This window comes from Amphiura filiformis, chromosome 2 (assembly GCF_039555335.1).
Source record: "Amphiura filiformis chromosome 2, Afil_fr2py, whole genome shotgun sequence".
NCBI lineage: Eukaryota > Metazoa > Echinodermata > Ophiuroidea > Amphilepidida > Amphiuridae > Amphiura > Amphiura filiformis.
This window is the reverse complement of record NC_092629.1, coordinates 27,785,774-27,799,159: the sequence shown is the minus strand read 5'-3', so window position 1 is coordinate 27,799,159 and position 13,386 is coordinate 27,785,774. Positions and strand designations below refer to the sequence as shown.

Here is a 13,386-nt window from a genome sequence, read left to right as displayed (position 1 = left end):
TCTCCTTACATTCTATTATAAATGCTCTAAACAGCTCTCTTTGAAGGCTCCAGAAGAGCTATTTATATTAATGCTCTCCTGCAAATGGGAGTCCCTGTGGTAACAGCATTTTACCATGATTTTACAAAGATCTTTCGCACTGCCCGATTTGGCGCGGTTTATGGCGTTAACACAAAGTCGGGTTCTGATTAGCTAATTGAATCACATCATCATCACATCGGCACCTCATTCGCCGATCAATCTGCGTAGCATCGCAGGCGTGCTTCTATAAGATCGGTCGGCCAGTGCGATAGGTCTTTGCAAAATAGTGTAGATGCCTATAGCATACATATAAGGATAGGAGAGGTTTCTTGCTCGCTGTAGTACAGGATTGGTTCAAATACTATCATGTTGTTCTAATGCTACTGGTCGTCTGGGTCTTGTGTTAACAGAAAATTAGCTGCCAGATTCTCATTCTTTTCACATGCGAAATATGCTTGTATTACTAACTCTTCTGGATAGCCTAGAGCTTTGAGCTGAAAGAGAAAAGATATAAGAACATGAAAAATGTAAGTTCAAAATCCAACTGACAAGTTTAAACTGTTATTGGCTGGACCAATCAATGGATATAGATACATATGTCAAACACGTCGTCGGCCGTATCACATATCTCAAAAGGCTGCCTTTTGTGATTCTTTTAATTAATTGTCATCTAATTGTGTGGAGATACACTGTAAAATTAACTTGGAATATTAATTTTGAGAAAAAAAAACACGATATTACAATCTCATGTCCATTCAAAGAAAGTAGTATGCTGAAATATAAAATAACAAGTTCAGATGTTACATGTAAAGCTGAATTTACGCATGCTCAGTGTTTACTTACATTTCCAGAGCATCAAGCCGATCAATCGATTCAAATCGCTGAGGCAAAAATGACGTCGCTTTTGCAAGTTGAAGAAATCTCAACTTCCCAGCGATATCGCTTGACACGTGAATGCATCAACCAATCATATACAAGCAACTGGATTTATTATTTTGCTAATTAATTCAAAGCAATAATTATTGACAGCAACTGATGTTTTAAAAATGTATTTTGTGGCATTTAGAATATTTTAATTGTCTTCTGCAATCGCTATCGCTGTGATAAGTATAAATGCAAAACGACGAGCGATGCATCACAAAATTCGGCGATTGCCCATCACTTTCCAGAAGTGTTTCATCGCAATCGATCAGCGATCGAGTATAAATTCAGCTTTACATGTATCAATTTCCAATGATTTATCCTCAACATGTACAATGTCTTAACTTGGTCCAATAGCGCTATCAGTGCCCCCAATAGGTACCAATAGTTTTCTATTGTACCCTGAATATTAATGCCCAGTACTTTCATTAAATACAAATGAAAAACGATAACACTGCAAATGTTAATGCTTGATACAATTGATTACATCTCAAGATGGGATAGAAAAAGTCATCTGTACCCAAGTCCCAGCTTCCTTCAGTCAAAAACCCTAAGCTCTGCGAGTGTTTTTATATTTTTTGGGCTATACATTGTTCAGCTCGTAATTGGCGAAAATTATTAGTTGTTGTGTAGGTGCTGCAACTCAACTGCTACGAACGGACGCGGTGCATACCGACATTCGTCCCTCTCCAATCCCCAGGGTTGTGCAAGGTTCGGCTGAAGCCAAAGATAGGCTGGGGTGTCCGATAGGGCGCTGCAGCACTATTTCTTCCGAACACAAGCCTTGCGAGGGACTCACGACCACATTTCGGTCCAGCCGCTGTCGCTATGGCTGGTCCAGGTGTTGGTGGAGTCCGGGCGATCGCGAAGGTTTCGCGTCCCACGACCCACTCGACACGAGCAATCTCATCATCTTGGGTAGCCTATGCCGTTCGGTTGTCCCTTGAGGAGATCTTGCAGGCGGTGTCCCGGAAGCCACCTTCGCCCTTCTCTACGATATACTTCCGTTTACGTTAGTAATCAGAGACATTGTTCGGGCGATCATAATACGGTGGTGTACGGGTACCAGGTTTTCAGACTATACAGAATACTCAGCACGGTAAGAACCAGTGTCTCTATTCTTAACCACCGAACTTAATAAGTAAGGAGGTTTATATCTGTGATCGCGTGGTCTTTTTTGTTTCCCGACCGTTGGGGGAAAATATTTTCTGACCTCGCGAAAACCATCGTTACCCGATCCCGATCCCTGATCAGATGCTGACCAATCTTGTACCTCCATCCGTCGATTACTTGCTAGATCGATCTTTCAGATGTTGATGCAAGAAGTATCTTAATCAACATCGGAAACGGTAAGATCGTCCGGTGTACTGAGTCTAGTCCAAAACAGAAATGTTTTGTAGACTCATAACCGGAGCGATCTTACCTTTCCGATGTTGATTATTCCCGGACCCCGGCCACCCCCTACAAGTTTGGTCCGAGTAGGGGTTCCCAAGTCGGATAAGGGACGATCATATGGTGCGACGTCACCTTTTGGGTGAGTCCACCGGGGGATCGGGGGATTTTTGTTATTTATTCATTTATGTGGGACAAAATGACTATTGGTTTTTTCCGCATCTCGGGATCGATGCAAGAAGTATCTTAATCAACATCGGAAAGGTAAGATCGCTCCGGTTATGAGTCTACAAAACATTTCTGTTTTGGACTACTATTCATCACTTTTAGTTTTTGCCATTTTTGCCGGCAAAAACTGTTTGCCAAGTGGTTAAAACCGTGTTTTTTTCACCTGCGGCAAAAACCTGCGAACCCTGGAAAATCTATTAGAACTTAAAACTGCAGTTTACAGGTGCTTGGACAGATTGACAACCTTATCCCCACCCCACTTGACCCCATCACAATGCATATTTTGGAATCAGAGGAAAGCTTGTACTGCAGTGAAAGTTTAGGCCTGGAATATATTTCATTTAGATGGTATGGACAAAAACACAGCAGCTTTGTTGTTACCACCCCGGAAGTTGTGTACTGTTCTATGGGCCACATGATACACATTTTTGCTAGAATCCCAGATTGCTGGAACAATTTAACTCCGAACTTGGAATAAGAATGTTTTGGGATGGGCCTCAATGTGAGGTAGAGAAGACATGGTCTTACAATCGGACCATAATCTAGTCACATACCTTTAATAGATAAAACTTTTAAATTGAAAGTTCTAACACTCAGTATGTCGATCTATTTTGCCTCATTAGGACTCAAATGAAAAAAGTCATGTGTACAGTGTTCCAGAACAACAAAACAGCTACAGCATTCTTCACCAAAAACCTCAAGTGATATTATGTGCAAATAATGTAGTTTCTGAAGTTTGTTTGGCATATAATTGGTGAAAATTATTTGGTTTTTGTTACTGTGCACTTCAATAAAGTCCCAACTTGCACTCGCGTAAATTCACATAAGCATGCATCAGTCACATTACGCAACGAGTAACTAGCATAAGTGCCTGCGCCCAACTGTGTGTAAGCCATTCTATATTAATACACTGTGTTATGTGTCTTTATTTTTTCACTAATTATAAGCCAAACAAACTTTAAATGATGATACATGGCATGCGAGTACTAGTATTGTCCAACACACTGGTATGTATCCAGCGATCAAAATGGCCAGTGATGCACCACCAAAATTGACTTAATCTCAATCTCAATCTGCATTGATAACCTCATGAGCATCGGCCTCTAAGAACTATTTTGATTGGTTAAGGCAGCTGTGTACTCTCAGACATTCATGTAGTAAAAGTGCCATAACTTTGTAATTATTAACGCAAGACATATAAAAGTATACATTTTTATAAAGGCAAGACATCAATGAATCTTAATATAAATACAGATTTGGTGTAAAAACAACAATTATGAAGAAAATCACAAAAAAGTGAGTTTTTGGCAATTTTTGTTCGGTACATCATAACAAAAAAACTCTTTCCAAAAATTGTTGTTTTGTTTTTTTCTTAATCTTGAGACACCATTCCAAAAACGTTTTAGTTTTTTGATATTGGCCTTATTTTTTTTTTTTTTGACCATATAAGGCATCAAATTGAATTTTTAAAAATTCACAAACGCCTATTTGCACAAAATCGGAAATAGACCAAAATATAAAAAAATGAGAAAACCGTTTCTTAAGTCGATCATGCTTTTTATGATGAGCATAATTGCTTACCTATAGATGCTATATTCATTGAGTTATCGTGTACCTAAATCGTCATTTTACCGAGAATATGAACATTGAAATAAAGGCCGTTGAAGTTTAAAGTGGTCATATTTTGCACTTTGATTGAAGCTCACAGGAGAATGCGGCAGTTCTCGTTTTTCTACCTTACATAAGTTACATTACGTGAACATCAGGTAAATCCACAGCCCTTTGAGAAGTTTGGGCGAAATCTAAAACGGAGCCATTTGACCGCTAGGTTTTTATGAAATCAGTGCTTCCGCGGTGCTTCCATAAGATGCGCAGCGCATGCAGCTAAGCGTTGCGTATGCGTAGCGTATTTGTGCGTTAACAAATTGCGCGTCTACAAAACGTGATGCGTTGTTGCGCGCGTATACCCCGATGGTACAACAAAGATTTTCTTTCCTTTTAAATTGCGGAAACGAGTGAAATAGTGAAATAAAATCCATAAAATAGAGCAGTTGGAGTTAACAAATCTGGATTTTCTTTCCTTGTATTTATAAAAAACATAACAAAGTAAATACATTTCAAAAAAGCTCAATTTCGCGAAAGAAACAATGTCTTGAGTACACAGCCGCGTTAAAAAGAGGGACATATTGAGCCAATGAGAAAAGAAGGAATGCAAATCAGTACTTTTGACATTAGAGTGTGTTAGTTAAAATCTGAGATCCTTATTCTAACGGTCACAAAATATATTTTGAGAATCTGCAAATTTAAAATCATCTTTCACAAATTGGGTGCAAACTCTTGCTCAAAAATGCTTCAACTTCATACTATATACATTTGTGGTGTGATTAAGCAAAATCAGTTTGAAGTTGGTCTTATTCCATTTGCAAGGAGTTGCAAAGCTACATTTTGCAGAAAACCCCATTGCAATTGGATAACCAGTTGAAACAGTTACAGAGTTTCCAAAATCTTTATATTTAGTCCTCTTTGAATGAAATCTTTTTGGACCAAAATTAAGCAGTCTTTGAGTGGTACCAAGCAAAAAGATTGGGTAGGTCTGCTTCAGTGAAAATTTGTCAAGAATTTTCAGTGTTTCAGTATTGGTGTCATACTTATTATACTTATTAGTGATATTTCTGAAATTGGATCCTCAGGAAAATTGCTGTTTGTGACCTGATCCCACGAAATGAGCGTAAAGTCGCAAGTTTGGAGTTGCGAGACGTTCCAACTGTTGGGTTGATGTTCTTTGTTTGCTAGAAGACACATGTATTGGCAGTGGTATATATTATTTCCCATTCACAAAGGACACGCTACAGACTGTACAGGTGTCTTCAAACAAAGAACAGCAACTCAACAATAATTGGAAGGTCTCGAAACCACAAACGTACAACCTTGGCACTCAATTCGTGGGAGCAAATCACAGATTACAGTTTGTGTGAAAATATTGTTTCTAATGTTTTACTAAATTTTAAACACAAAAAGGTTATAATCTTGATTATAATATTTGTTTTTATTAATTTTAGTAAAACATTTGAAACAATATTTTGTAAGCACCTAAAAGCAATTTTCCTATAGAGTTCAGCAGTACCAAATGCAATAGGAATTAGTAATGATGATATCGCATATTCTTATTTACTTAACAGGTACGTCATAGACGAGACATCACCAAGCGAGTATGACCCCATGAACCCAGAAGACTACGATTATGAAATACTGAGCAAACCAATCGCAAAGAAAGAGAAAGTTGTCTCAAAAGAAGATGAAGAGAACAAAGCAGCCTTTAAGACCGCTGTAGAAGCACTTAGTTGATCATTTTCCTTTCTTTACTTTGTTGATACTATGAGCCACCATACTCGCATTACCAATGGCACAGCCCATTAACTCTCTCAAGGCATGTGTTGACTGCCACTCACTGCAGACGACAAGTTTTCAACAAAATTCAAAGATTTCAGAATTGTAATTTTCATGACCATATTTGGAATCCGCATGAAAAATACATTAAAATTAGTACAAACACGCCCAGTATCAGGTCAGTGGTTCTTGTGATAGCTCTTGATATTTTGAGAAAATATCGCAAAACTTGGACTTTTTAAAGCCTATTGCTAGCATGCAGAGCTTTAACTTCCAGTTAAACAGTTATAGCTTTGAAATTGATGCAATGAACTATTAGTTTTTGTACCCACCACATTCAGAGGTCATTCTGTGCCTGTACAAACAAAGAGAGGTTGATGAACTGTGTCCTGTAAGATGAGTTTTGTTTTTTCAAAGGGACCAATTGCAGATTGTTATAACCTGCCCTTGCATAACCTCTTAAATTCCTTACATGAGGTGCCGCAGGCATGCAGTGAGAGTGTCAAACACGTCTTTTGTTATCGGGGTGGGCTCATTCGAATTTAAAAAGTGCTACTCATGCTCAATAATCGTCCCTCAAAACTAACCCTAAATAAATTATGTAACGTATGGTTGCATAACTGTAAACATTTATATCCTAAATCCTAAATTGAGAATAGACTGGCTAAACATGGGCTGATAGTCAAGAAATAAATATATTTTGCAAGGTCTGCTCTGTTCATTCAGGTACATTTTGTCACTATTGACCCATGTTGCACTAGAAAATTGAAACGGAAGAAATGCATTGTGGGAAGCATAAGGTATCTTCTCTGCTCTTATTCTACTTGCGAAAAGTATTACATAAGTAGCAAAGCAAAGTCCAAGTTTGTTAACCATGGTTTCCGAATTCAGCAGCCTCGCTTGCACAAGTATAAGCATGTACATACGATTATCATAGTGGGCAATTCCAGTTGAAATCCATACAACCCTTATGATAGACATGACCTCAATCGTGGGGAGTGTGAATTTTTAAATTGGGTTTCTTGAATAGATGACTCCATTTGAAATCTACACCCCCTGAGTGGGAGATGAAGATCATGTTTTCCATAGGGTGTGTATGGATTTCAACTGAAATAGCCCATTAGTTGCTTGCTCTTCGTATCTGTTTGCTTGTAGGAAAGTGGTGAATGGAACATCCATGCCACTTTTTGTCCTGTTTGCCAAAGTAACGCTAGACAACACGGCTTTTGTGCTGATGTAAATTAGTCATTGTGTAAAGCTATGCTAGACTGAATCTTTGTTGTCACTAACTGCACAAATTATGTGTAATACTTATTATTAGTGAACGTTGACCAACTGAGGGTGTCAGTCTATACTTTGTCGCTTTTGCAAAAAAAGGTAATTGCATGCATCCTCAGTATAGACCACTTGACATCACTGTTTATCAACAAAGGCGAGGGACTCGTCTATCGATATGCTCGAAAGAGCCGCTACACTGTTCAATGGCTTTCCTGTACTATATGAAATGTGGCGGGCGATTTAAAATGCACGTGCCCTTAGCAGACTACGATGCGTACGCACACTGCAGGGCAAAGAACAATTGAAATTGCCATAATGCGCGCGCATACTGCCGGGCAATGACGTCAGATGCCAAGTGGTCTATACAAATTAAGACTTCGATTTTGTTATCATTTTTCTGCAAAAGTGATGAAGTTTAAATTCAGCTTTATGAATGACTAACGATGGTGTGTTCTAATTAGCTTCTCAAGTGGGTATTTTTAGCAACCTGACACACATTTGTATTGGTCCGTTCAAGCATTGAAGTGCTTCTAACTTTTGTACTAGTTCGTTAAACCATTTCCTACACTTTTTAAACATAATGCCTCTGGCCCTAGTAAAAGTAAAAACGGTTACCATGGGCAGAGGTCTAGGTCTAACCCCAACAAACATTGTAGTACTGGGCCAATAAAGTTCAATACTGGGCACTGCTATTGGGCCAATAAATGTTTGCACATCTGCATTAAATTGGGCCAGTTCTGGTGCTAAGCTGGACAAATTAATTTATATTTTCTGGCTGAACATGCCAGTTTTTGGGTAAGAGAGTTGGAGTCATGATAGAGTAAGAGAGAAAGGGGAAAAAGAGCGAGCAAGCTTAAAATGGTAATTTTTATTTGTCCAGACCAACGCCGGTGTGCTAACATGAATTGGCCCAATCACGGGGTCCAGTATTGGCCCAGTTAAGTAAATGTTTGCGGGGACCCGTTATGACAGATTTTGTTTTGATAGATTGTTGTCTTTCTTGCCATTTACATGATTTATTAGCATATTTGCATGCTTGGTCCTATTATTTCAAAGTATAGACCATAAAGACATGGATGGTCAACTGTATTGTAATTCTATAGAAAATGTCTCATGCTGAAGCTATGTGCATCTCAATCAAATATGTTGTTCGCATCTTGTTTAAAAAGGTGGCATTGTACATTTACAGGGGTAATGTGAAAGCACTCATTTTGTAAGAAATGTGTGGTACAAAACGGTGAAAAGGCACATAATCATTGTATTAGAAGCCCGGGGTTAAATTTTACTGGGATAATAAGAAAAATATGAGCTTTCTTTTGATACCAAAATGTCAGTTTTGATTGGCCTGGATTATGCACTTTCAGTTTCTCATGCGTTTGAATGGGAATTGTATTGCGTACTTGCCACATGTTTGGGGAGCACATTTCTTCAATATTTTGACCAGTTGATGTTGAATATTCTATTCTATATTGTTTGGCAACATTGTCTTTTGCCAATAGTACATCCAAAGTTGTAATTTTGTGTTTTTGATCGCAAAGATCGGATATTTTTATTCTCTATTCAAATTATGCACCCTTCACAAGGGTGCAGAACTTTGACGTATTTTGCCTTTTTGGACACTTAAATGCATTTGATCCATAATTTTGTTTCAACCGAGGCTTAAATTAGCAAGCACAATAAGGTGCATGGGTACCAATTTTTTATACCATTGACCAAATTTTGGAAATTTTTCAAATATCTGATCTTTGCATATCTTTAATTTTTCAAATATCTGATCTTTGCACATCTTTAAGTGTGCATTTCCTATAGATAGACAAAATGGCGAGAGCCAGTCCATAATATACATAGGCACGGCATATATAGGACTGGCAAGCGAGTCTAGTTTTGATGGAAGCAAAATGGGTGATGATGTTGTCGATCGGGTCACACCTTTAATTCATAGGGTGAATCACTGATTGTCCAGTTAAACTAGAATACGGCAAAAAACATTTACTAAAGTTTTATATTATAAAAAATTTATAGTGTAACTTGTAAATAGATAGTAAAGTAAGAATAGTTTGTGTGTGGGTGTGGGTAAAGGGGTGTGGGTGTGAGTTTGATAAAATAGACCTATACCATAAAAAGTTGATGAATACATACATGATTGTATTTAGGGGTGTATGTAAATGGAGTAGAATTGGTACATGTAAGTGGATGTCAAGTTGGTGGTATATTACTAGTCATCGATAGAAATAAACTCGGAATTTTGCATTTGATGTAACTTTTGAGGTGATTTGTATGTTTGAAGGTGAAAAACTAACCATAGGGCAGCTGTTTTTCATTTTAATCATCACAACAAATCATAAACAAAACATTTCCGAGTTTGATTGACAGGTAACTCTGCAAATGACTAGGAACCAGGTTGGGAAAGGGTGTTATTCCCACAAAATGAACGTAAAGTTGCAAATTGTTAGTTTCGAGACCTGGCTGCTGAGTTTGATGTTCTTTGTTTGGTGCACATCAATTCATGTATTAGCTCGCCGATCGTTATTGAGCGGCGCTACATACAGCTGAAACGTTTAAATAAGTCATATAACTAAAGACGAATAGCGATACACACAGTTTATACGTCAATGATTCAATGATGCACAATGCATAAGATGTGTCAGCCTAGTCATCACTCCATTGGTGAACGTGGTGAATAAAACCGAGATCGGCCCCATGTTTATTATAAAACTTAATTTTACTGGAAATTAGAGCACTTCAGGCTTAGTCTCTCACGTGGTGTTTTAGTACACCATTGGGCATTACAATCATGCAAACAGTAGAAATTCAAGAAAAATTGAAGGCATCGCTGTGGAGCAAATCACACATGAAATATAAACAAAATGTGGCAAAATTATGTGCTAGTGATAACGACTCATTACTGTGGCATGATGGGAAGGTTTGAGTAGGTTTTAATTGAGCATTAAATGGCTATCAGCCAGTTGGCTTCAATTTTGACAGCCTGGCAGCAAGATTGTCAGCCATTGGCTGTCAGGATAATGTTCAAGTGCATTCCTGAAATGGCATACTTAAAATGTGTAAATGTGAACTTTTTCAAGGTATAAAGTGAATAAAAAAATCACAAAATATTAGAAATTGTTGCTTGTTTTATGATAATCTTTGTTGTCTCTGTCATAGAATACATTTGGTATCAGTGGTATAAATACTGAGGGATGGTTTCTCTAGCCAGGGATATGAGGTATAAATGTGACACGATCTGGTTCATGGGGATCAAAGGAGGCAATTTTGAAAATATAATTAATTTATATATAATTATTTTAAACAAACATTAGGCTATTATACTGAAAACACCAAAGGTCTAGCATACTTGGCTTTAAAGTTATGAAGTGCATTCCTATTTTAACTATTTTAACTTTCACATCCTATCCTGGATGTTTCTTCAAGCGATTGGTTTAGTGACCATGACGGGGTCACTGAACTCAGTCGTCGAGGGATCTTTTGGATAGCAGAACTGTAGGGCCCCGCCAAGTTGTGGCGCAGATCTCTGTTCTGTTCAGTTCACCAATTGCCGCCGAGAAATCAGTTGGCTTGAAGAAACATCCAGGATAGGATGTCAAACATCACCAGTTAAAATAGTAAGTCCAGTTGAACAGATTTTAATTATCAACCTTTGATATTTGTATACAGCCATATACCTGGATGACTGACAAATGTCTCTACATTATGAAAAAATAACTGAAAGAAATCTATTCCAAACTTTTTTTGTTATTTGTATTTTTGGTATTTTTTCAAGAACTTTTTATATGTTTAAAAAATAAATCTGTTACAAAAAGTTTCTCGACTCATTTCATTTCCAAAAATATATAGTTCTCGTATTATAAACTTCAGAAATAATGAAGTTGGAAAAGGTCCATGTTCTTTTCCCCTTTTTTGAACAAATTAAATGTGCTGCTATCTACAGTAGATAGCAATGCTAGATAGCTAATATTGGAACAAAGATGTTGCTATCTACAGTAGATAGCAATGTCAGATAGCTGATATAAGAACAAAGATGTTACTATCTACAGTAGATAGCAATGCTAGATAGCTAGTATTTGAACAAAGCTGTTGCTATCTACAGTAGATAGCAATGCTAGATAGCTAGTGTTTGAACCCCTGGGATTTGAACAAAGATGCTGCTTTCTACAGTAGATAGCAATGCTAGATAGCTAGTAATTGAACAAAGATGTTACTTTCTACAGTAGACAGCAATGCTAGATAGCTAGTAGGGGAGACCGGGGCAAAGTGGACCACAGGGCAAAACGAAACACCCCCATTAACTTATGCATATGCTGCCTTCAATCTCCAAGCTCATGTATTTAGAACATGGCTAGGATCCAGCATTGTTTGTGATGGGGGCGTTCGAGTGATTCAGGTATGTGTGCTTTTTACAGAAAATGTCTGTTTTTCATTATGTTTAAGGGATCTAAAATGAGCGTTTATTGCGTTTCGACAGTATTTTTTGTGGGACATGAGAGTACCTCAGACCTATCAATTGCATTCTGAATACGAAGCATGTCTTTCTGATATCAAATAATTTTCATTTTTGAAAATCACAATATAATACAAATTTTATGACAAATTATAAAAATTTGATATTTTTCAAATTTTGATATATAACAGTCCTCGAAGTAAATTATATAAATCTAATGACATTATTCTTAAAGTGTATGTAGCAGGGAGGAAAAGCCGACGGTCAATTGAAAATTTTGACCTTTCATATTGAAGATATGGATTTTTTCTCAAAAAGACCTAATTTTTTTTGGTGTTTTGTGAAAAAAAATCCATATCTTCAATACGAAAGGTCAAAATTTTCAATTGATCGTCGGCTTTTCATCCCACCTACATACGCTTTAAGTATAAATCATCAGATTTATAAAGTTTACTATAAGTACTGTTAAATATCAAAAATATCAATTTTTAATGATTTGCCATAAAATGTGTATTTATTGCGAATTTCAAAATATCAAAATTATTTGATATCAGAATGACATTCTTCGTATTCAGAATGCAATTCGATAGGTCTGATGTGCTCTAATGTCCCACAATAAATACTGTCCAAACGTTCATACCCCAGCCCTTAACTTCGTCAATATTATTGATAGATATGGGCTTAAGTCTCTCTATGCATGGTAACAGGAGTAGCATATGAGCGTACATGATAGTGATGCATGTTGGGAGAAATCTCACTTGGTCGGGGCAAAGTGGAACGTGTCCAACGTGGATGGGGCAAAGTGGAATACCGGAAACAGACCCCACTCAGAACTATGCAATAGAATTGTATCCGGCCAATGGGGCGGCCATAGTATATTTACCAGGAGGTAGGCCCTAAGTGGTGTTGACAATGAAGACGGGGATACATTTCTGTAATACCCCCTCCACGTTTCACTCTACCTTGGCCCAAATGAACCTGGGGCAAAGCGGAACGAATTTTTTCAAGTTCAACAACTGCATTTTTGATCAACTTTATTAATGTCATTTGTTAGTTGCAGTCCTCTTAGGTAAGATTATAAACCTTAAGTTTTGCCTTGCCTTGCTTCGTAATCCTGTTTGGGCTGGACAAAAAATTTTTTGGTCCACTTTCCCACGGTCTCCCCTATTTGAACAAAGATGTTGCTATATAAATCTTGGGCGCTTGCCCTACTTTTGGGCGCATACTTGGTCTCCACTGAATACCGATATGGTATCAAAGTGAAACTACTGTTATTCCGATTTCCTTTTACAAATTAAGCGTAGTCCTAGTGCTAGCCATCCCGGCCCCGTGCATATTATTTTGCACAAGGTCCAATGCACACGCATGACGTCGTGCGCGCCGATGATCGTGATGGTTAACGCTGAAAAGGAACCTTGGAAAAAAGCGGGTGACACCCCGCTGTATGTACCATTCCTAAAAAAATCTTTGCCCCCTTGCCCCCCCTATAATTGCCCCCCCCGTGTGGTACACCTGATTATTGCACCCCCTAGATTGCACCATAGGCTTATACTTAGGGGCTGGCATTTTCTTCGGAAGGGGGTCCCAAATATGTCGTGACGAGTCAATTTTTACGACCCCCTATCACGGGTCGAAAAATTTGATGACCCCCCTTTCAACTACACAGACTCAAGAAAAATTATTCATTGCCGGAACTATAAGGC

General features: G+C 37.9%; 1 protein-coding gene across 1 annotated transcript in view; it reads left to right on the top strand.

Moving 5' to 3' along the window:
• The window catches only part of LOC140146048 (dystrophin-like), a 108,371-nt gene that overhangs the window by 63,309 nt on the left and 31,676 nt on the right, over nt 1–13,386 (top strand). The window lies entirely within an intron of this gene.